This window comes from Schistocerca americana, chromosome 3, assembly GCF_021461395.2.
Source record: "Schistocerca americana isolate TAMUIC-IGC-003095 chromosome 3, iqSchAmer2.1, whole genome shotgun sequence".
Taxonomy (NCBI): domain Eukaryota; kingdom Metazoa; phylum Arthropoda; class Insecta; order Orthoptera; family Acrididae; genus Schistocerca; species Schistocerca americana.
This window is the reverse complement of record NC_060121.1, coordinates 826,552,973-826,579,403: the sequence shown is the minus strand read 5'-3', so window position 1 is coordinate 826,579,403 and position 26,431 is coordinate 826,552,973. Positions and strand designations below refer to the sequence as shown.

The following is a 26,431-nucleotide window of genomic DNA, read 5'->3' as shown; positions in this document are numbered from 1 at the left end:
ACGCACTCAGACATTTCGCTCTTTACCTATTCTGATCAACACTAAACTGACACACAATATTTTTAGCGCAACGCAATCTGAATTTCAAAAATCCCTACAAAAGAATGGCCCTGACTAACATTAACCTATACCTTTCACAAATCACTTACCTCACTCAAACTAGTGCAATACAGCGAGCGCCACTACTGCCAGCTAAATAAAAGATTCAAACTACTGAAGGCAGTAACTACTGATAGGCATAGTTAGCAAATGAAAGATTTTGATACAGAACAAACAATGTATTTACCTTAATAGTGTTCAAAAGTCATAATATATATACCAGTTCATGACATCCAGTCTTACAAATTTCAAAACTCCGCCATTTCTCTCCCCACATCCACCACTGCTGGCGGCTCACCTCCAACTGCGCAATGCTATGCGCTGTTAATAGCCAACTGCCCAACACTACAATGGCCAACAACAATGCAAACCAGCCACAGACTGCACACAGCACAGCCAGTGATTTTCATACAGAGCGCTACGTGGCGTTACCAATATAAAAACCTAAACAGCCTACTTACAGTACTGATTGTAATCGTCCGTCGACCACTTGAAATACACCGTATCTCAAACTGGCAGAATGAACTGGGACCACACTAATGAAGACATATTTCTGAAATTTGGCAGAATTATCCCTCGGACATGCCCGCAAGTACTAATAAGCTAACTTTTTATTTTAATTTATTAATTAGTAATTGAATAAAAAATATGACCAGAAACACTCGACAGAACTACATCTTTGTTTCAAATGTTCGACATTTTATTATTTTGCCAAATTTCTAAAAACTGTACTATCACTCAGTGTGTAGTACCCTGTAGATTAAGAAAATTGTTTGTTTATTGATTTCAGATAAGATTTGCAGACTGCAGGACTTCCATCGTAGACAACCTCGTTTTGGATAGAGCAACTTTAACTCCACGAACGGGGGGGGGGGGGGGGCTAATACTGACAGAGATTATTTTAAAGAATGAGAAAACGTTGTACAACAATCAATAAATAATGTGCAGGAAGATTGCTTCATACGTTTTTTCAACAAAAAGAAATAGAAATCACTTGTTTTATATGCTGACTGTGGAGAGGAGCCTCAATGCAAGTTCCAATCTGGTGGCACGTTATCATACCTAGTTTTGTAACAGCAGTGCACCATCAGCTGAGCACAACTGTTACAACAGATATCATTGACAATACACTCTGTGTTACGTTCTTTTCTCTGGTACATAAACTTGTTTGTTAATAAATAATGTAAATGTCGTATGACTAGGGCCTTGCGCGTCGATGAGGATGAAATGATGATGAGTAGGACAGTCCGTGAGAGAAGAAATCTGCGACGCAGCCCGGAATCGAACCCGGGCCCTTAGGATTGACATTCTATCGCACTGACCACTTTTTTTTTTAATCTCATTTTGTTCGCTTTCGTTCGTTGCACCTGATCGTGGCGGACTTCGTAAGACACCCGTTTAAGATCGCCGTTGATCAATTAACTCAGTTCTTTTATCGCAGAGGGCAGCTAACCCTCTGACCGAACACCACTCAGCTACCGAGGGCGGGCGTGTCTTAATGAAGTGAAGTACATTTGCTCTTAACATGTACCCTATAAACCATTTATAGAAGAGTGTCAAAACTGTTACTAGCGATCTCGGGGATGATCAGTTTGGATTTCGGAGAAATGTAGGAACATTTGAGGCAATACTGACCCTCCCACTTACCTTAGAAGATAGGTTAAGCAAAGGCCAACCTACATTTATAGTACTTGTAGACTTAGAGAAAGCTTTCGACAATATTGACTGGAATACTCTCTTTGAAATTATGAAGATAGCAACGATAAAATACAGGAAGCGAAGGGCTACTTACAATCTGCCAGCAGGTGTGGCCGAGCGGTTCTAGGCGCTTCAGTTTGGAACCGCGCGACCGCTACGGTCGCAGGTTCGAATCCTGCCTCGGGCATGAATGTATGTGATGTCCTTAGGTTAGTTAGGTTTTGGTAGTTCTAAGTTCTAGGGGACTGATGACCTTAGATGTTAAGTCCCATAGTGCTCAGAGCCATTTGAATTACTTACAATTTGTACAGAAACCAGACGGTAGTTATGAGAGTCGAGGGGCATGAAGGGGAGGCAGTGGTTGGAAAGGGAATGCGGCAGTGTTGTAGTCTATCCCAGATGTTACTCAATCTGTGTATTGAGCAAGCAGTAGAGAAAAAAATTGTGCATAGGAATTAAAGTCCATGGAGAAGAAATAAAAACTTCGTGGTTTGCCAACGACATTGTAATTCTGTCACAGACGGCAAGTAGGTTTAGGGAGCAGGTGAACAGAATGGATAGTGTCTTGAAGGGAGAATATAAGATGAACATAATGAAAAACAAAACGAGGAGAGTGGAATGTAGCCAAATTAAATCACATGATGCTGAGGGAATTAGATTAGTAAAGAAAACGCTTTAAGTAGTGGATGAGTTTAGCTGTTAGGGCAGCGGAATAACTGATGATGGCCGAAGTAGAGAGGACATAAAATGTAGACAGACAAGGGCAAGAAAAGCTTTTCTGAAGAGGATAAATTTGTTAACATCGAGTACTGATTTAAGTTTCAGGAAGTCTTTTCTGGAAGCATTTGTAAGTTGCGTAGCCATGTATGGAAGTGAAATGTTGTTGTTGTTGTGGTCTTCAGTCCTGAGACTGGTTTGATGCAGCTCTCCATGCTACTCTATCCTGTGCAAGCTCCTTCATCTTCCAGCACCTACTGTAACCAACATCCTTCTGAATCTGCTTAGTGTATTCATCTCTTGGTGTCCCTCTACGATTTTTACCCTCCAACACTAAATTGGTGATCCCTTGATGCCTCAGAACATGTTCTACCAACCAATCCCTACTTCTAGTCAAGTTGTGCCACAAACTTCTCTTCTCCCCATTCCTATTTAATACCTCCTCATTAGTTATGTGATCTACCCATCTAATCTTCAGCATTCTTCTGTAGCACCACATTTCGGAAGCTTCTATTCTCTTCTTGTCCAAACTATTTATCGTCCATGTTTCACTTCCATACATAGCTACACTCCATACAAATTCTTTCAGGAACGACTTCCTGGCACTTAAATCTATACTCGATGTTAACAAATTTCTCTTCTTCAGAAACGCTTTCCTTGCCATTGCCAGTCTGCATTTTATATCCTCTCTACTTCGACCATCATCAGTTATTTTGCTCCCGAAATAGCAAAACTCCTTTACTACTTTAAGTGTCTCATATCCTAATCTAATTCCTTCAGCATCGACCGACTTAATTCGACTACATTCCATTATCCTGGAAGTGAAACATTGCGATAAATTGTTTAGATAAGAAGAGAATAAAAGCTTTTGAAATGTGATGCTGCAGAAGCATTCTGAAGATTAGATGGCTAGATCATGTAACTAATGAGGAAGCACTGTACAGAATTGGGGAGAAAAGGAATACGTGGCACAACTTGACTAAAAGGAAAGATCGATTGATATCGCACATTCTGAGACATCAGGGGATCACCATTTTAGTTTTGGATGGAAGTGACGGAGGGGAGGGGGGAGTTGTAGAGGGTGACCAAGAGATGAACACAATAAGCAGATTCAGAAGGATGTAGATTGCAATTGTTACTCGGATAGATTAGCATGCAGAGCTGCATGAAACCACTCTTCGGACTGAAAACCACAACAAAAATTTGTACTTTCACTACAATTCTGTTTTTAGCAGATATTCTGACCAGGCACCGTGCAAGTTTTAACTGCAGCTGGGCTGCTCTTACGAGCCAACAGAGAGTGACAAGTGAGTAGTCAAGTTAGGGTACAGAGACCAAAGCAAGAAGTTGTTCTTGTTTACAAAATAATCTGCACTGAAGCAACAACTGAGAATGAATGGCTAGAAATATTAACAACATAGCTTTCTGCAGCTTCTGTGTTGGGCTGTCTGGCGCGCAGAAGCAGACAGTCCTTGAAACGGGCGTTCCCGGCTGTCGACACGGTCTCGGCGTGCGTCAGGCGCCGGCAATCAATGCGAGCAGCTGAATAGCGTCCGGTAACAGCGTTTCCGAAGAGCTCGCGGCCGGCGCAGCGAGGTGATGCAGCGGTTTCGGCACAATGCACAAGGCCGCCTGCAGGACGTGCCGATTTCACGCCCGCCCGCTCTCATGCCTCCCCCTCCCCACAGCCTGGTCCGGTGGCCGGCGTTCGAGACTGCGTAGTTGGTTATTCAGTTAATAACGTGTTCCGTAGATAATTTAACAATACTTTTTCTCGAAATGCTGTGGAACGAGTAAGTTTACACGTTACGGCTCGGGATTCTGGGCGCACAGGCTCACGAGGGTGAGAAGGGTCCAGGGAAGCATGATACTGAGATCTGTGGGGGCCTACAGAACATCCCCAGGGGGAGCCCTGTTACTCATAATGGGGCTCTGGACATCAAATTAAGGGAACAAGCGGCTTGGTATTGGGCCAAAAAGGGAAATCATGAGAAGACTGCAGACTTCATGGGTGTAAGGGTGGGGGATAAAAGGGAAATAAGGAAAAGAGGGAGGAACTTTGGCAGGAGTCTTGGAAGGTAAAGAGGCTGGACGTAGAACTTTCCAGTTCATACCTGATGTGAGGGAACGCTTGGAAACGAAATACTTTGAGCCCACACGAGGACTGATCCATTTTCTCACTGGCCATGGACCCTACCCGACATACTTATGTCGATTTGGGAAGAGGGCTACACCAGCGTGTGACTGTGGCGATTCGGAGGGTACGCCCGACCATGTAGTTTACGAATGCCCCCTCTTCAATGATGTTGCGAACACACTTCGAGACAGACTTCCAAACCATGACACATATCAACTACTTAGACGGGAGGACACTTTCCAGATCTTAAACACATTGGCCAACGAGGTATCACGGAAAGTTTTAACAGAATACTTGAGGGACATAAACTAAATAACCAAGACAACCATCACCGATTGCGTCCAAAGCCCTATTCCCATACCGCCTGTGCGTGGACTGGCCGACTTTTCATCATAGTTGGAATCCGCCACACGCAGGATTAGGGGGAGTGGGGGTAAATGCTACCGATAAGGGCATGCACCGGAAATGACGTAGGATAAGTTAGTTTGTAGGACTTAGTCTTAGGAAAACTATGCTAGGGAACTGCAGCGAATTAACATGGTGGCCCGCCCAGTGCCGGGGGCACGCTCTCCGGGATTAGCTCGAAGAGCAAGGCCATCTAAAGTAGGATTGCATCTTTCACTGGCACACATGTGACGCTGCAGACGATAGGAACTAGTTATAACAATTAGATATAAGCTGTAGATATTAGAAATTAAATGCCCATTGCATGAAAACCTAACTGCAGCCCACTCAAAAGCTGTAACTAGCTGCAAATTAAGTATTAGGTGTATAAGTATTATGACCCACTAATGAAATTAGGAAGTGGGTTAATTTTGTATAATTATAACGGTTTTGTTAATAAAGAATTAAAAAAAAAGGTTTACACATTAGGTATACACGATTAGTTTCAGAGTATTGTTGCAAGCAGGCTGTTTAAATGTTGCTAAATGCCAAACCCGCCTAAATTTAACGTTATAGAACACATTATTTTACAGTCCTACTCATGCAGCTGCACGTATAACTAGGTTTTTTTTCCACAGGTTACCAATTTTTAAATTAAAATACGCCTGTAGAATAAAAGGAGTTCTCCAGAATATATGGTTTTAGGTTACTTTTCTACCTCTTTTCTACCTCTCATACATTTTATTTTACTGGGAAAATGATAAAAAATATTTGTAAATGCATGTTGAGCTCCTTCCGGAACCGCTGACGACTTTGCAGTGGGTAACGAAGGTCATTTTTCTTCTAGTATCGTAGATATTCTTCCTAAGTTAGGATAGACTATTTACGATCAATTTCATAACGTATTATACCGGGTGATCAAAAAGTCAGTATAAATTTGAAAACTGAATAAATCACGTAATAATGTAAATAGAGAGGTACAAATTGACACACATGCTTGGAACGCCATGGGGTATTATTAGAACCAAAAAAATACAAACGTTCAAAAAATGTCCGACAGATGGCGCTTCATCTGATCAGAATAGCAATAATTGGCATAACAAAGTAAGACAAAGCAAAGGTGATGTTCTTTACAGGAAATGATCAATATGTCCACCATCATTCCTCAACAATAGCTGTAGTCGAGGAATAATGTTGTGAACAGCACTGTAAAGCATGTCCGGAGTTATGGTGAGGCATTGGCGTCGAGTGTTGTCTTTCAGCATCCCTAGAGATGTCGGTCGATTACGATACACTTGCGACTTCAGGTAACTCCAAAGCCAACAATCGCACGGCCTGAGGTCTGGGGACCTGGGAGGCCAAGCATGACGAAAGTGGCGGCTGAGCACACGATCATCACCAAACGACGCGCGCAAGAGATCTTTCACGGGTCTAGCAATACTTTTTTTTGTTCTAATAAAACCCTATATCGAAGAATGTGTGTCAATTTTACCTGTCTATCTACATTATTCCTTCGTTTCTTAAGTTTTCAAATTTATACTGACTTTTTGATCACCCGGTATATAATACATTGTGTTCTGCCTTACGGCAGGTCTTGCCATGTGGGAAGCTTCGTCAGAGAGGTCCACCGCATGAGCGTCTAGGGAAGTGATTCCAGTGGTGGTTTTCCGTTGCCTTCCACTGATGATGATGAAATGATAATGAGGACAACACAACACCCAGTCCCTGAGCGGAGGAAATCTCCGACCCAGCCGGGAATCGAACCCAGGACACTTGGCGTGACAGCCGGCCGCGGTGGCCGAGCGGTTCTAGGCGCTTCAGTCGGGAACCACGCGACTGCTACGGTCGCGGGTTCGAATCCTGTTCGGGCATGGATGTGTCTGATGTACTTAGGTTACTTAGTTTTAAGTAGTTCTAAGTTCTAGGGGACCGATGACCTCAGATGTTGAATCATATAGTCAGCTCAGAGCCATTTGAACCATTTTTGAACCTTGGCGTGACAGACCGCCGCGCTGACCACTCAGCTATCGGGGCGGACACGTAATATATATGGAGTGTTAAAAAAATGTATTCGATTTTTGAGAGGTGTTATTTATGAACCAAAACAAGAAAAAAATGTCCAGTATACATAGACTCTAAAATGCGTACGTTAATAGCCATGAGAACTTATTCTTCTTCGCTTCTGCGAGACAAGTCCCTTACACTGAACAAGTGCTCTCTTAAGGTATGCTTTTCACAGCCCAGGTTTGCATGATATTTTCGTCTTTTTTTTTGTTCCATACTACCACCTCTTAAAATATGGAATAGATTTCTAACACAAAATTTCTCCAAAGAATCAGAAGGTACATTGTCTCTGGTGCGAAGGAAATTATCTGAAATTACGTTTCTGCGATGTGTAGCTGGTGTCAGCCCAAACAAATACTGCTCATCACGTTTTTTGTGAGACGCCCAGTGTCAATGGAAAGCGTCGATTTGTTTCGCCTTACGAACGAATTGATATTTAAAAGCAGAATTTTAAGTGCGCATACGATAAGTGGTCCAAAATCCGTCTAGTGCGAGATTTGTTTTATCGATATTTGTTAACAAGGACACTAAAATACGAAGAATAACAGCATTCCAGCAGCGACAGCACCTCCCTGTCCCGCGTTGACTACCACCGACATACAGCACCGCTGCTCAGTCGCTGCTGGATATTTTTCAACTGCCCCTGTTAATGTATGTCGGTAAAGCAAAAATCAGTTGGCTTGCAACGGGAAACAAACGGTCGCTTTCTGTCGACGCTGGTCGTCACAAGAGAAACATAATGACCGTTAGTTGTTCGGACTGAAACCAGCTACACATCGCAATAACGACACTGCAAATATCAGCCGAAACACCAGAGAAAATGCACCTGACGATTATACGAAGAGGAAAAGTATCTGAAATGAATTTTTCGAGCATCTCAGTAGCATGAAAAATGGTTCAAATGGCTCTGCGACTATTCGACTTAACATCTGATGTCAGCAGTCGCCTAGAAATTATAACTACTTAAACCTAACTAACCTAAGGACATCAGACACATCCATACCCGAGGCAGGATTCGAACCTGCGACCGTAGCGGTCGCTCGGTTCCAGACTGTAGCGCCTAGAACCGCACGGCCACTCCGTCCGGCTCTGCAGTATCTATCTGCAAGTTTTCATCAATAGGTACATCCAAAAAGTTTGGAAAATTCCCCCTCGTTTGCTGAACTCTGTTCATAGCTTACATCATTTATTAGTGTCACTATCTGCTGTACAAAACTAAATATGGTGCGTTTTGTAAAACTAAGGGACAGTCAGTTTTCATAGAACCACTCAATAATGCTTTGAAAAACATCATTAACAATTTCTTCTCCTGTTTTCTCACTAATGGGATTTATTATAACTCTAGTATCTCGTGTAGCTGAAAGTAAAGAAGATCTTGTAGTCCTACTGAATAGAATGGAAAAAGTTATGGGGGAAGAATATAATATGAGAATTAATAAAGCAAAAACAAAAGTAATGGCATGCGATAAAAAGATCAAGTGAAAGTCCAATTCATGTAGGCAATGAACTGCTTGAACAAGTTGATAAATTTACTTATCTGGACAGTAAAATATTATTAGGGATAGGGATGGAAGGAGCAAGGCAGAAGTGAGAAGTAGAATTGCTCAAGCAAAGGTTGCTTTTAACAAGAAGAAAAACATCTTAACATCTGAGAGCATCAGCCTTGAAATCAGGAAAAGATTTTTGAAAAATCATATGTGTGGAGTGCGGCATGCTATGGGCGTGAAACATGGACTCTCGGGACAGAGAAAGACCAGAAGCTAAATTCTTTTGAAATGTGGTGCTATAGACGCATGCTCAAAATAAAATGTATCGACAAGGTCACAAACGAAGTAGTTCTGGAAAGAGCAGATGAGAAGAGAAACTTCTGGAGTTTCATTGTTAAAAGAAGAGTGCAATTTACAGGCCGTCTATTAAGACATAAAGGACTCCTGAACACAATCATAGAGGGATATGTCGAGAGGGAAAAAGACCAAGAGGAAGACCACAGCTGATGTACATGGATCAAATCGTGAAAGATGTGGGATGTAACACCTATAAAGAAATGAAGTGAAAAGCTGAGCGCCGGCCGGAGTGGCCGTACGGTTCTAGGCGCTACAGTCTGGAACCGAGCGACCGCTACGGTCGCAGGTTAAACTCCTGCCTCGGGCATGGATGTGTGTGATATCCTTAGGTTATTTAGGTTTAATTAGTTCTAAGTTCTAATGGATACAAGCTGCCATTGTAGCTGTTGCAAACCAATGCTTGGATTGACCAGTGCAGATGAGGAAGATCTCGTACAAAACGTAACATGTTTGATAGAGCAAAAGGTCATTCACATGTCTAAGGGAAAGGAATGGACCCAAAATTGAACCCTCTGTTACTTCCTTCGTAGTTCTTCCCTCGCCACTAAAATTCTGACTCATTTCAACATTGTTCGAATTATTCATCACAACATTTTGCAATCTGTTTGTGAAATATGATTCAGATCAGTTGTTTGTAAAGCCATCAGTTCCACAAAATCTACCTTTTCTAATAAAGTTACACGATCTACACAATCAAATGCCTTGCACATGTCACGACAATTCCACTGTCAATATTTTATCACTTAAGGGGCTAATGTTTGGAGGGTGACTGTATTCCCAGTCTAGCAGCCCTTCTGGAATCAAAACGATGATGTACTACGTAAATTATTTCTACTTAAGCGTCAATAACGAAGCTGGGCAACTAATATTCATGTCTAGTCAAATTTCTCAGAAAGAGGGGCGGACCGCCGCATCGTCAGCACAACGTTCTGCTCGGTCGTCCACCTAATGTTGCAACTGCAACTACTTTCAAAATCTACAGAGCAAGTACAGCAAACGAAACTTCCTGACAGTTTAAAACTGTGTACTGGACCGAGTCTCGAACTCGGGACCTTTGCCTTTCGAGGGCAAGGGCTCTACCAGCTGAGCTACCCAAGAACGACTCACGACGCCTCCTCACAGCTTCCGTTCTGCCAGTACCTCTTCTCAGGAGACCTTCAAGTACAGCAAACTCCATACATTTTATTGATGCAATGAAAACGATGTCTTTGTTCCCGTGAGACAGACTGGGTGGTGAAGTCTACAAAGAAACTTTAAAATTTAGAGACGAATTGGTCGTTCGGACGATGAATAGTATTGCCGATGTAAAAGAACGCCAAGACGAACTCAGGAGACCTAACGCGGTGTTATCAAGACAATACGAAAGTGCTTTGAAGTCGGGGCTGCAATTCATGAAAATCGATATTCCAGGTGGTTTAGGGTTTGCAGCCAGATGACGTCGACACCTTGCCACGACACTTCGGCAGATAACATTCAGCCATCTTCAGGTTAATTTTAATCAGATATGGACATCACCTTTGACTTTGATTATCACCATCTGAGAGTACAGGGTGTTTCAAAATAAACATACGCATTACAAAGTAGTATTTTGTCTAAAACTATAGGTTGATGCGCCATGGCTCACTGATAGGAGGAACGAATACATTGTGTAGTTTATGTTCGTTGCTACTAGATGTTGGTTGTGTTCTGTTTGCCGGCCGGAGTGGCCGAGCAGCTCTAGGCGCTTCAGTCTGGAACCGCGCTACCGCTACGGTCGCAGGTTCGAATCCTGCCTCGGACATGGGTGTGTGTGATGTCCTTAGGTTAGTTAGGTTTAACTAGTTCTAAGTTCTAGGGGACTGATGACCTCAGCTGTTAGGTCCCATAGAGCTCAGAGCCATTTTAATCATTTTTTGTCATCTGTTTGTTAGGCTAGCGTTGCATGTTACAAAACTACAACGCCGCTGCAAAAATCATTTTGTATTCTCGAGTTCACGAAGTGTAATTCCGTGCACAGACGTTTCCGGTTGAAGTACCAAACTGATCGTGCCAAAAAATGGAACGTGGACAGATGTTAACGACAGTTTCTACACACAGGATGAGTGTGTAAAGGGAAGAGTCCTGGCCGCCCTCGTGTTTCCGACGTAAATGTCGCATGAATTCCAACCGCTTTCCAAAGTAGTCATACAAGATCAACTCGTCGTGCCGTTAGGGGGTTGCAACTGCCTACAACAACAATTTAGCGCGTTTTACTATTAACAATGATACAACTATCACACAACGCATCGTGATCAGTGACGAAGTAAACAAACGTAATGTTCGATTTTGGGGCGTACAGGAAGTACAGGGTTATTACAAATGATTGAAGCGATTTCACAGCTCTACAATAACTTTATTATTTGAGATATTTTCACAATGCTTTGCGCACACATACAAAAACTCAAAAAGGTTTTTTAGGCATTCACAAATGTTCGATATGTGCCCCTTTAGTGATTCGGCAGACATCAAGCCGATAATCAAGTTCCTCCCACACTCGGCGCAGCATGTCCCCATCAATGAGTTCGAAAGCATCGTTGATGCGAGCTCGCAGTTCTGGCACGTTTCTTGGTAGAGTAGGTTTAAACACTGAATCTTTCCCATTACCCCACAGAAAGAAATTGCATGGGGTTAAGTCGAGAGAGCGTGGAGGCCATGACATGAATTGCTGATCATGATCTCCACTACGACCGATCCATCGGTTTTCCAATCTCCTGTTTAAGAAATGCCGAACATCATGATGGAAGTGCGGTGCAGCACCATCCTGTGGTACGTTTAGCTCCCTGCTTGCTTTATTCGTCGACTTCTGCGGGCTACGCGCGAAACTTGCCCGCACGCGTTCAACCGTTTCTTCGCTCACTGCAGGCCGACCCGTTGATTTCCCCTTACAGAGGCATCCAGAAGCTTTAAACTGCGCATACCATCGCCGAATGGAGTTAGCAGTTGGTGGATCTTTGTTGAACTTCGTCCTGAAGTGTCGTTGCCCTGTTATGACTGACTGATGTGAGTGCATTTCAAGCACGACATTCGCTTTCTCGGCTCCTGTCGCCATTTTGTCTCACTGCGCTCTCGAGCGCTCTGGCGGCAGAAACTTGAAGTGCGGCTTCAGCCGAACAAAACTTTATGAGTTTTTCTACGTATCTGTAGTGTGTCGTGACCATATGTCAATGAATGGAGCTATAGTGAATTTATGAAATCGCTTCAATCATTTGTAATAGCCCTGTACATATACACACGGAACATTTACGAATTTCATCCAAAGTCAATGCGTTTTGTGCGATATCACACGCATTTGTTCACTGCCGAGTCTTCTTTGATGCAAAACGCGGTTAACGGTAGGCTGTATTTTGCTCTGTTACAAAACTTGTCTCCGAAGCTGAACAGTAACAACTTTATTTTTCAACTGGACGGGCTCCCCCTCACTGGAGTCGCCAAGTGAGTGAATAACTGAATGAGACTCTACCGAGCCGTTGGATTGGTCGTCAAACAGCCGGCGACTTCGAATTTCTCATCTGGCATTCAAAGTCTCCAGATTTGACGCTCTGTGAATTCTTCCTGTCGGGTTTCTGTAAGAACAACCTTAATGCACCAACACTAGCACAGTAACTAGAAGAGATGAAGAACCAGATCCGTATTGTTCTGACGATGAACATGCTTACTCGAATGTGGGAAGAGATTGAGTATTGATGTAGTATTTTTCGTGTCGCTGGTGCAGAACATATTGCATATCTGTAATCTAAACAGAACTGCAGCAGTTAGGCTACATGCACTTGAGAGAAGCTAGTGATTAAATAAGATATATTCAACCACTGCTGATCACCATTTAGCAGAAAACCATTCATGTGATGTAGAAGTGAAGTTCTACGTCCTGTGAAAGAAAGTAGAAAGGTGACCCTACTGGAAATACTGGAAATCGACAAACATATGCACAGAATGCCAGCCTAATGTTAAATGGTCAAACTTGATTTCCATTTTCCCCTTTCTTAAATCATTTTTCGTTACAAATACTAGGTTCATGCTGTAAATTCGTCTTACTTTTGATCATTTGGTAAATGTGTCTCCCTTTTTTGTTAATATAATTGTTATTTTTGTATATTCTCTATAAATAATATCTGTGTAAGTAGCACATCATGTTTATCTGCTTTTGCGACTTTCAGCTGTCACCTGAAGATAGCCTGAGAAGCCGAAAACCGGTCCGTGACCAAATAAATATAGTCTTGCAGGATATGAGGAAGTGTTTTCCTTTTTAAGATTACACTTCTGGCCATTAAAATTGCTACACCACGAAGATGATGTGCTACAGACGCGAAATTCAACCGACAGGAAGAAGATGCTGTGATATGCAAATGATTAGCTTTACAGAGCATTCACACAAGGTTGGCGCCGGTGGCGACACCTACAACGTGCTGAAAAGAGGAAACTTTCCAACCGATTTCTCATTCACAAACAGCATATGACTGGCGTTGCCTGGTGAAACGTTGTTGTGATGCCTCGTGTAACGAGGAGAAATACGTACAATCACGTTTCCGATATTAATAAAGGTCAGATTGTAGCCCATCGCGATTGCGGTTTATCGCATCGCGACATTGCTGCTCGCGTTGGTCGAGATGCAATGACTGTAATACGGAAGGAGGGTAATACGGAACGCCGTGCTGGATCCCAACGGCTTCATATCACGAGCACTCGAGATGACAGGCATCTTATCCGCATGGCTGTAACGGATCGTGCAGCCACGTCTCGATCCCTGAGTCAACAGATGAGAACGTTTGCGAGACAACAACCATCTGCACGAACAGTTCGACGCCGTTTGCAGTAGCATGGACTAACAGCTCCGAGACCATGGCTGCGGTTACCCTTGACGCTGCATCACAGACAGGATCGCCTGCGATAGTGTACTCAACGGCGAACCTGGTTGCACGAATGGCAAAACGTCACTTTTTCGGATGATTCCAGGTTCTGTTTACAGCATCATGATGGTCGCATCCGTGTTTGGCGACATCGCGGTGAACGCACATTGCAAGCCTGTATTCGTCATCGCCATACTGGCGTATCACCCGACGAGATGGTATGGGGTGCCATTGGTTACACGTCTCGGTCACCTCTTGTTCGCATTGACGGCACTTTGAACAGTGGACGTTACATTTCAGATGTGTTACGACCCATGGCTCTACCCTTCATTCGATCCCGGCGAAACCCTACATTTCTGCAGGATCATGCGCGACCGCATGTTGCAGGTCCTGTACGAGCCTTTCTGGACACAGAAAATGTTCGACTGCTGTCCTGCCAGCACATTCTCCAGATCTCTCACCAACTGAAAACGTCAGGTCAATGGTGGCCGAGCAACTGGCTCGTCACAATACGCCACTCTTGATGAACTGTGGTATCGTGTTGAAGCTGCATGGGTAGCTAGCTGTACCTGTACACGCCATCCAAGTTCTGTTTGAGTCAATGCCCAGGCGTATCAAGGCCGTTATTACGGCCAGAGGTGGTTGTTCTGGGTACTGATTTCTCAGGATCTATGCAGCCAAATTGCGTGAAAATGTAATCACATGTCAGTTCTAGAATAATATATTTGTCCAATGAATATCCGTTTATCATCTGTATTTCTTCTTGGTGTAGCAGTTTTAATGGCCAGCAATTACCATGATCTGCGAAGCACCGACGGAAAATTGAGTTAGTGTTAATGTATTTACTATTCCTCCTTGAACACCGCATATGTCGTTGTACTTCTGACACTTTTGTTTTACTTAAACTTCGTTATGTGAATGAAAGAAAGAAAAGAGGTCGTCTCAACGTTATTTTCCAGACTCGACGAGAAGAAGCCCTTCAGTGCAAATGCTACACACGAAGCCTCGTGCGAAGTTTCCGTGACGCCATCGCGATGACGTCGGAAGTGGACGACAGCGCCGCGTAGCGGCAGACGCGTGACGAGTTCCGATGCGCGCGCGCGCCGCACGCAGCCCGTCATTCACGCAGACACACGCACGCCCTCGCGACGCGCCTCCCCGCACGCAAGCCCACTCGTGCGTAATTGCGTGGCCCACGGCAAGCGGGAAGCTCCGGCTGCGCGCCGCGGCTGCGCAGTGGTCCGCCCGTCACGGCCCGGCGGAGCCGCACCTCGCCTCGTGTAGCGCAGGGCGCCGCCGAAGGAGTAAGTGTGGCGTTCACAAAGGTTTAATTATCACGCTGAATACGTAAAGCCACGTAATTAATATTTTCTTTGTTTGTAAGTAAATGACTGCAGTCCTGGCACACATTAAAAGCCCTGCGCCGCAGTAACTGTAGTAAGCCTCCAGAGGAGCAGAAACAATATTAACTGGACATTTGGATGTGCTTCGTTAGCTAATGCTACGATACCGTGCTGTGGGGATTCCGATTGGTACAAGGATTGTAGGCATGTTCCTCCTATCAAACAAAAAATTAATTACACAAGTTGTTTCTTCCAAGTGATAAATACAACGTTATGAAGTTCCTGATATATATGCTTTTCATGGATAGTTTACCAATACCACATCTCTTTGACAAGCGTTTTGAATGCACCTCTCCATGCTACTCTATCCTGTGCAAGCTTCTTCGTCTCCCAGTACCTACTGCAACCCACATCTTATGAATCTGCTTAGTGTATTCATCTTTTGGTCTCCCTCTACGATTTTTACCCTTCACGCTGCCCTCCAATACTAAATTTGTGATCCCTTGATGCCTCAGAATATGCCCTGCCCTCCGATCCCTTCTTCTAGTCAAGTTGTGCCACAAATTTCTCTTCTTCCCAATTCTAGTCAATACCTCCTCATTAGTTATGTCATCACCCATCTAATCTTCAGCATTCTTCTGTAGTAACACATTTCGAAAGCTTCTATTCTCTTCTTGTCCAAACTATTTATCGTCCATGTTTCACTTCTATACATGGCTACACTCCATACAAATACTTTCAGAAACGACTTCCTAACACTTAAATCGGTACTCGATGTTAACAAATTTCTCTTCTTCAGAAACGCTTTCCTTGCCATTGCCAGTCTACATTTTATATCCTCTCTGCTTCGACCAAAAAATGGTTCAAATGGCTCTGAGCACCATGGGACTTAACATCTGAGGTCATCAGTCCCCCTAGTCAGTCCCCTAGAATTTAGAACTACTTAAACCTAACTAACCTAAGGACATCACACACGTCCATACCCGAGGCAGGATACAAACCTGCAACCGTAGCGGTCGCGCGGTTCCTGACTGACGCGCCTAGAACCGCTCGGCCACCCCGGCCGGCTGCTTCGAGCATCGTCAGTTATTTTGCTCCCCAAATAGCAAAACTCCTTTACTACTTTGTCCCATTTCCTAAGCCAATTCCCTCAGGATCGCCTACATTCCATTATCCTCGTTTTACTTTTGTTGATGTTCATCTTATATCCTCCTTTCAAGACACTGTCCATTCCATTAAACTGCTCTTCCAGATCCTTTGCTATCTCTGACAGAATTACAATGTCATCGGTGAACCTCAAAGTTTTTATTTCTTCTCCATGGATTTTAATACCTGCTCCGAATTTTTCTTTTGTTTCCTTTACTGCTTGCTCAATATACAGATTGAATAATATCGGGGATAGGCTACAATGCTGTCTCACTCCCTTCCCAGCCACTGCTTCCCTTTCCTGCCCCTCGACTGTTGTAACTGCCTTCTGGTTTCTGTAGCCGGCCGCGGTGGTCTCGCGGTTCTAGACGCTCAGTCCGGAACCGCGCGACTGCTACGGTCGCAGGTTCGAATCCTGCCTCGGGCATGGGTGTGTGTGATGTCCTTAGGTTAGTTAGGTTTAAGTAGTTCTAAGTTCTAGGGGACTGATGACCACAGATGTTGAGTCCCATAGTGCTCAGAGCCATTTGAACCATTTAGTTTCTGTACAAATTGTAAATAGCCTTTCGCTCGCTATAGGAACACTTCGTTGTCTGTCTGTCTGTCTGCCTGTCTGTTTGTCCGAGTGTTAAAAACACTTTTTTCAGGAACGACCAGAGGAATCAAGTTGAAATTTATGCCACTTACTATGATCTGTGGTCCCCTGGTGGTGTAAAATATTGAATCTTCTAAGCCAATGAAATCGAAAACCGCGGTTATTTATGTCACAGATTTTGATACTCGAAAAATCACTCATCAAAATTAATCTATGGCACTTCCCGTTCACCTAGCATCATGAAATTCGGCAAGAAATAAGGTTTCATGGTGGAACTAAACGAAAAAATCCGAACATTGTTAATTTGTAATTACCTCACACGAAAAAAATTATTATATGATATCCAACTCCCTGACCGTCCGTCTGTTAAAACTGCTTTTTCTCGGAAACGGGCAGACGTAACAATTAGAAATTCGAGTCACATTGCAAGGTCTGTTGTCCATTGCCGGTGTAAAAATCTTAAGCTTCTGAGTCATTGCAATCAAAAGCAGCCATTTATGTCACATATTTTGATACTCGCAAACTCACTTTGGCAAAGCGCAAGGTTTCGCAGTATAAATAAAGGAATAAATCTAAAATTGTTATTATGTAACTATATCACACAAAATATTCCGTTGTCATATTCCAGTGACCGATATCTTACTGATATCAATGTCGATAACAGGCAAAAATTTTCGAAACTGTCGATTCCTGGAATCGGCGAACTGTCTATGCACATAATTAAGTTTGTACGGACCCTCATAGCGCGAGTCCTAATCGCTCCTGGCCAATCCATTCTCTTTTTTTAATTTTATAAAAATCTTCGGTATTACATTTCTGAGGCCACTGGAGTTGCCCAAGACACAGCTCACGTCAGCATTAATTGAAATATTTTAATGATCTTCCGATGTTAGGACGTAGCAATCGCGTCTATGTACGGAACATCATGCGACTTTGACACGCATAACATTCCGTAAATAACTGAAACTGCTGAAACATCGTTCTTCATGAACAAGACGATGTATGAAACCAATACATCTTCAAGAGATGGTGCCCCATAGCTCTTACATATTTGAAAAATAACATATTACCGCCTTGAGGTATTGATAAAATTCTTTATTCATAAAACCAGTTTCAGTTGTCCGACCATCATAAAAGAATTCACAGCATCATGTTAAGGGAAATATAAAATCGTTATCGTCAGGAGATAAAACCATGAATTATACACTATTCTCATATCGTAACATGATTTAAATTATATTAATATATGAGAACCGTGCGTAATTCAAGGTTGTATCATCTCACGATAATAATTTTATATTTAGCCTAACACGATGCTACGAATTCTTTTATGAACCTGATGACGTCCAGTGGACTGAAACATGTTGTATAAAAAAAAATAATTTTACCAACAGCTCAGGGCGGTAATATGCCACTTTTCAGTTATATAAACCCTTCTGAAAGGTTATACCTGTGTCTCAGATAGGGGAATCGAACCTAGAAGCTTGCCTATCGAGACTGTGCTCCTACTGACCGAGCTACGTAACCACGGCTGATATACATAAAATGATCTCTTGCAAGCCCAATGATCTCTTGCAAGCCCACTGGTCTCACATTTGGGAAGACGACGTTTCAAATCAGCGCCCAGCTAGCCAGATTTAGGTTTTCCGCGATTTCCCTCAGTCAGTCCAGGTAAATGCCGGTATAGTTAATTTAAAGGGGCACAACCGACTTCCTTCCACATCCTTGAAACAATCCGAGGTTGTGCTCCGTCTCTAATGATCTCGATGTCGCAGGAGCGTCAAACCCTACTCCCTTTTTTTCTTCTTATAAGCTACACTATCAGTTAGAAGTTCGCATTATAAAGTGGTAATATGAGATGTTTGGTGGTTAATAAGCCCTTTATTCTGTAATAAATTGTACTTTCTCTCCTCCATACCTTCCCCACCCACGAAACTAATTTATTACTATGTGTTGAAGACAGCGGTACTAGCGGTTACTTCCTATATTCATTTTTTCAGTAAATTTCCACATCAATCAAAGGTATAACATTACTGGAAGCTCTTAGAAATCAGAGGCATCTGTTGCTTCTCTTAGCGAGGAGAACAGTGGCGAATGGCGGAATATTTTGAGCTTTCGTGACATAGATCTGATTGCAGCTGCTAGTAGTTGATGTTCTGTGTGGTGCAGCAGAATCTAATGAATACGGTTGGCGAAGGTCATGAATTTGCTTTTTTCTATGCTGGGTGCTTGGCCAATTATTTGTTTACGTTGTGTTTTACGTGAAGAAGACGCATTTAAACTAATAATGGCATAACTATGATGCAGAAAAGACGACAGGCTTTCGTGGTCCATTACTAATGTATCCAAAGGTCTATTTTTTTTATAGAGAAAACTATTTTTTACTTCATATATTGCTACACCTCTCGCGTGAGATTAATTCCTTTTACTACTGTAGGCCTCTGATGAGATTAATAACCGAAACTAGAGCGGCAATCTTAACGAAAACCGCGATTGCAACTGATAATTAAAAGTAAGTATGTGACACATTAATAAAGTGGAAAATGAATTACGAATTGAAAGATAGAAATGTGTGGCTATTAGGCTACTGGTGTTGACAAGTAAATGTGCGCAAAGCAGCCACTATTTTCTTTAATATTTCTTCATCAACCGAGATAAGGAATCCACAACTTAAATTCATTTTTGTACCGAAAAACTTTTTTTTTTTTGCAATAGGTATCTTAAAACTCTTGAAAAGAAGAGAATAATAAGAACACGCTTGCTAAAATTTGCTCAGAAATTTTTCTTAACAGTAGCCAGGATACGTAGGAGTGTGAAGAGAGACGTCATCGCCACGACACCTTTTCAAGCCCATTATGTGAAGTTTAAACTGTAAGGGAGAGTGGCCGCTGGCCGTAGTCTTATAATTCACTACTACCCTTAACATTCACGTTTTCGCTATAAACATTAATATCTTTATGTTATTGTATCCCTCTTTCAAACAGCTCTGAAGTATCCAAAACACGTACATTGGTCCGTTTAGGACACTACACTTCTTCAAATATCTGGCTAAATTCAAATAGTCTTAAGTAATAACTATAGATCAAAATATTCTGTTTTTTCGCGTAGTACTGTGTATTCAAAACTGCATTTCGACACATTCAACTGTTCAACCGTTTATGAAATATTTGTTATGTCCTTGTTACGTACACACACTGCATATTCGTTCACATGGTTACCGTATACATATGCACTGAAGGTGGCACTGAATTTCTTGCCTCGTAGGCGACAAGGAAGAAGCAAACTGCGATCTGACGAGTGCCACGTGACCTCATACTAGATATATCACACGAAAATTTTCTTTACAACATTGGTACTGCCTGTACCTTCATTTGAATCATTTTTTAAAGCTATAGACATATCAAGTTCTTTGCCAATAAAATACTTGAGATCACTCTGCATTCATTATTCTCCTTGTATATAAATAATAGGCAGTGTATTCATTACAAAATGGTTCAAATGGCTCTGAGCACTATGGGACTTAACATCTAAGGTCATCAGTCCCCTAGAACTTAGAACTACTTAAAACTAACTAACCTAAGGACATCACACACACCCATGCCCAAGGCAGGATTCGAACCTGCGAGCGTAGCGGTGGTGCGGTTCCAGACTGAAGCACCTAGCACCGCTCGGCCACCATTCATTACAAAACGATAAAGTAAGATAATAGAGAAATGAAGTTGCGTGATCCGTAAACCATTTACAAAACGTGATTTTAGGTTTTTAAAGCGTACAAAAATCTTGAATACTTCTCGGGTATACAACCGGGTTGCGTCGTCCAACAAGGACTATACTTCGCTTAGTAGACTTCTTGCCATCCTCAGGCGTTCATAGAATCTAGTAGTCTACTTGATGGATGCCGACTTTATGTCCTCTTTAACCCCACCGCCCATCTCCCGCAACAAGGACACCTGAAGATGGCAGAGAACTCGGCTTGTCGAAATATCGTGCCTTTTGGAAGACGCCACCCGGCTGAATACCAGAGAAATATTCAAGACTTATGATACTTTTTGCATAAACATTTGCCATTTTGGTATGTTTACATTACATGTGTTGTGAACGACAAGCGGCGAAAATGGTGGACGTATTTAGTTGCTGGTCAGATATGATAGTCGATGTTTGCTCAGATCCAACTTGAAGACTCTGTCACTTAAATGAGGTATGCTTACTAGTGTCCTGTTTCAGCAACCAGCCTACATTTCACCCCTAGTGATCCATCTAGCACGCACAGCACTTATACCAAGGGCGCCCATACGCGAGAGCGAGGGGGACGCCACCCCTTTGCCTCCTCCCCCTCCCCGCCCCCCCATCACAGACGGTCCGCGCGGCTTCCCCCGGCGAAGGTTCGAGTCCTCCCTCGGGCATGGGGTGTGTGTGTTGTCCTTAGCGTAAGTTAGATTAAGTAGTGCGTAAGCTTAGGGATCGATGGCCTCAGCAGTTTGGTCCCATAAGACCTTACCACAAATTTCGAAATTTTTCCCCATCCCAGATCTCAGGGAAAAGAAAACGTATGGTGTAGTGAAGTGTTTCTCTTTCAAGGAAATGATTTAAAAGTCGGTTTTACACAGGTTTTTAGCAGTGTCCGAACCTGAACCTGAACTTTTTTTTCTGGCTACTGACAAGTCGTCATTCGTCCCCCAAAATAACACAAAGAAAGAAAATATGTTATGTGGACATGTGTCCGGAAACGCTTACTTTCCATGTTAGAGCTCATTTTATTACTTCTCTTCAAATCACATTAATCATGGAATGGAAACACACAGCAACAGAAAGTACCAGCGTGACTTCAAACACTTTGTTACAGGAAATATTCAAAATGTCCTCCGTTAGCGAGGATACATGCATCCACCCTCCGTCGCATGGAATCCCTGATGCACTGATGCAGCCCTGGAGAATGGCATATTGTATCACAGCCGTCCACAATATGAACACGAAGAGTGTCTACATTTGGTACCGGGGTTGCGTAGACAAGAGCTTTCACATGCCCCCATAAATGAAAGTCAAGAGGGTTGAGGTCAGGAGAGCGTGGAGGCCATGGAATTGGTCCGCCTCTACGAATCCATCGGTCACCGAATCTGTTGTTGACAAGCGTACTAACACTTCGACTGAAATGTGCAGTAGCTCCATCGTGCATGAACCACATGTTGTGTCGTACTTGTAAAGGCACATGTTCTAGCAGCACAGGTAGAATACCCCGTATGTAATCATGGCGGTGAATCGAGGAAGTACAGTACATACTGACGAAACTAAAATGAGCTCTAACATGGAAATTAAGCGTTTCCGGACACATGTCCACATAACTTCTTTTCTTTATTTGCGTTTGAGGAATGTTTCCTGAAAGTTTGGCCGTACCTTTTTGTAACACCCTGTATATCGCACTATCGCATGGGCGCTCTTGACTTGTACGCCCGACATTTCCTCTTATGCGATACCGCTGATAACCGCATACACATCACCTCAGTATTGTACGAATGGCAGACTCACAAGGCCACGGCGTTGAGGCCAGGGGCCCCCCCGCAGTTTCGCTTAGAAATGGTTATTGGCGAGGCTGTTTGAAGTCAAAAGAGAAGCCGACGAATACAGATATCGTTCACAGATCTTGCACAGCGCCATCGATCCATGAGTCTTATTACTTTGGCGCATGATGTCCGTAGCGCATCTCAATAGAGCGGAACGAAAATATTTTTTGTATTACTTTATATCCACAGCCAAGCATATCGACAAACCCATTATTCCTCCATGTTTAATTTAACTTTTTACTATCTCTTTCTCTTGCGCTTTGTGCTACAGAGATTTTTATTTCACGGCTGGTGAGACTACACAGTTGCCATATTCGAATCTCCGTGTGGCTTCAGAGTTAGCATCAAACATGGCAGCCACCAAAATAACAAGACAGCACACAGGCATAGAATATGGACGTAAAATCTACAGATATGCAGGATGACAATATTATTGAACTACATGAAATAAAATTGTCACAACTTCTGAACGGCTGGCGATAGGACGTTCAATTTTCAAGGCTGCCTGAGGTACATGATGGGAATTAGTACGCCATTGTTGTTTCGTTTAGTGAGTGGAAGGCCACTTTCATTTGGATTGGTTCGTCAGTAAGCAAAATTGGCGCATTTGAGGGACTGAGAATCCGCATTTCGCGATCAAGAAGTCTCTTCACCCTCAACGGGTGACAGTATGGTGTGCAATGTCCAGTCACCGAATAATCGATGCGATATTCCTTGATGGAATGGTGACTACCGGACGGTACGTGAAGGTTTTGGAAGATGATTTCAGCCCCATTTCAAAAGTGACCTTGATTTCGACAAGGTGTGGTCCATACACGACGGTACTCGACCCCATCGAAGCAGGAGAGTGTTTTATGTCCTGGAGGAGCACTTTGGGGACCGCATTCTGGTTCTGGGGTACCCAGAGGCCACTGGCATGGGACCTAAACACATGTGACTCCTTTTCGCGGAGCTATATTGAAGACAAAGTGAATAGAAATAACACCAAAACCATTGTCGGGCTGAAAACAGCCTTTCAGGAGGTCATCGACAGCATTGATGTTCCGACACTTCAGCGGGTCATGCAGAATTCCGCTGTTCGTCTGTGCCACATCATCGCCAATGGTGGCAGGCATATCGAACACGTGATAACCTAAATCCGAATATCTGTGGTGACGTTTACATTTTGAATAAAGGTGTGTGCACACTGAATTTTGTAACTAATTTACGTTTTGTTTCATCTAGTTCAATAATTTTGACTCTGTACGTTAGAAGTGACACTTGTCTTCCACTATATTGTTACCAACAACTTGCATTGGCGAGCGTTATTCACCTGTTCTTCTATTCAGTGACTGAGACTAAAAGTTCGGCACAGAACAGACAGCCGCCATATTCAGGAAAGAAAGAATAATTAACAATTATAAGAATCTCCTGCTGTATTTTACTTTTACAATGCATCAAAACTGCAGGTTCTGGCAAGGTATTATCATTGACCATATCAGACGTATGCATCACAGAGCAAAGCTCTAAGCACCTACGGAACAGAAATACGATAAAGTGAGGGAATGTTAAACACTTTTCCATAAATATTAAGAATAGGTTATCAGGTAAACTGCCTACACAGCCGCCTCCGTCTCAATGCTTCTGTCATTTACGTTTGCCAAACACTCCGCATCAACAGCAATGCAGCGCTCGCTAAATCCACATCAGAGGAACTACCTGCTGAGCTGAAAATATCCATTCAGGAGATCATCGACAGCATTAGTAGAAGCTTAGTAGAAGCACATGTTCGTGGAACTGCCGATGAAAGTGAAGTATTCGACGCCGCTGGATTTATGCAGAACAATACGACACGTATAGTTGCTGCTAACACAGAAGCGACCTGTACGGCTTCGCGCCACCCAGAGCTGACGAGTTGGTGCGTACAACTCGGTCCTACTGCCACCTGTAAGCCGCCATTCATTCCGAGGAACCCTGCCTTACTGCGGCTGCCGGTGCGTTGCTCGGACGAGATGGAGTAGGTGGTAACTGAAACAGACTAGTGGCTGTATAAGGAGAATAAGAAAACTGCGAGAGAATATAAGGCTTTAGAGAACGTGGTCGGTATTGACCGACAGTTCGGGTGGTCTCGTGTAGAGCACGCGAATTTGTCATTGCGCCTTATGTAAGTAGTGAGAAACTGCGCAGTGAAGTTCGAAATGCCAAGCGTGAATGCAACTGAACTCTAATCGCCCGAATGAATAATTTAAGTGTCCATCAGCGCCTCGTAATAGAAAATACATAACCTTCAACAATGGACGCAACCTTATGGAAGACTGCATATTTTATCTTACATGTGTCATTCTAATTTAAATGGGGATGTAAGGGTGAAACATTACAGCCGAAAATATTCATTGTCATGACGTGTATTAGATGTTTTGGATATATTAAGGCTCAGAATAACTAGCAGAAAAGCCTGATAAAGATCCACGAAACAAGGTCACCATCAAGTCGCTGTCTGACGAACTTCAGTAAACGGCAAATGTGGTAAACGCAGCCAAAATATATCGACGGAAAGTGCTAATAGAGAAAAGTTGACCAACGTGTAAGCTGCCCGACGAGCACGACTTCCGTGCAACACTTACCTAACCACTCTGGCCCTCTAGTTGGTAGTCTTCATACGGTACTGCGCAAGTGTTTAAAGACGTATCTGTACAGAATTCATTCTGCTCGTGACTCGCTATCTAAAGACAGACAACATATAGGTCTCTACTAGTGGTCCTTGTTAGTTATAACGTTTTGGTCTGAGGCGTGGTTGCATTTTCATAGATGCATGAATGCACGGAATTCAAGCATTTCGTCTGCAGAACATCCACATCAGCTGCATGTATTCCTTCTGCGAGACTTCAGCACATTCGTTGGTGGCATAGTGAACAACGAGCGCTACGTACAAATAACGTCACTATTTGTAAACACAAGTTGCACATGTTGCTGGCAGCGATCTGATACTCAGTAAACAAGAATATTAGGCAGCTAAGATTGTGTTTTGTAACATTTTCTCAGTGTCAGTGTCATCTTCGGATCTTCGGCTGATGTGCGGTAGCTATAACGGCTCCACTGACGGACCCGTCTCCACTCCGGGGCACACGGTTGATGCCATGGACTTTTTATTTACTGTTTTGTGCATCTGACAAGCCAATGTGGCGTCTAGTGGAATGTGCTCCTGTTATGTTTGTGCAATTCAGGCGCAGAAACTTCGAAGACGACAGCTACACTCTGTCGATACCGGTTACAGAGGAGATAAAATAAAAACAAAAATATCACAACAAGCTACCTTGGCTGTCACATATTCTTATTTGTAAACACTTCGCGTTAAATCCACCTACAGTAGCGTTGTTTCAGCACGACATCGCAATGACTGATTAGACCACTACACCATGGCTTTCTTTGTTTCAGTACTTTCATGAAACGTAATTTCTAGGAGTTGGTGGCCATTCAGACTTCTGATAACAGCCACTTGATTGTTTCCTATTGGGTACGTTAAGGACTTCACTTACAATATTCACTCACACACAGTCCCAAGCAGCAAAAACAAACGCAACGAAGTGTAGCCTCAATTCATCAACAAACGTTTTGCACTACTGATGCCAAAATAATTCACTAATATACGGCCGTATCTCGGTGTGCAGTGGGCACAAAATTTCTGCAAAAGGCCGCGTAGCCATAATGACTCACGAAAATTGCGTGCCAGCTGCTAGACGGTGAGTTCATCAGCACACCTGCTGATGGCAAGGCGCTCGTTTGCCGAAATATTCTGTTCTTTGGGTATTGACATGTCGCCGTAGACCCGTTAATTGTTATATCGTTAGGACATGTGTACAATAACAGCGGATGCCGAATCCAGTTACGCGAATCACACAGAGTAACTTTGATTACCTTCAACAATAATGAAGAGAGACACCATCTAGGTCACTTCGTACATTTTACAGTAATAGCTGATTCCGACCTTTTCTGTATTATAATTCC

The 26,431-nt window shown here is 43.1% G+C and overlaps 1 long non-coding RNA gene across 1 annotated transcript in view; it reads right to left on the bottom strand.

Moving 5' to 3' along the window:
* LOC124607344 overlaps positions 1-26,431 on the bottom strand; it is a 977,175-nt gene that overhangs the window by 949,777 nt on the left and 967 nt on the right. The window lies entirely within an intron of this gene.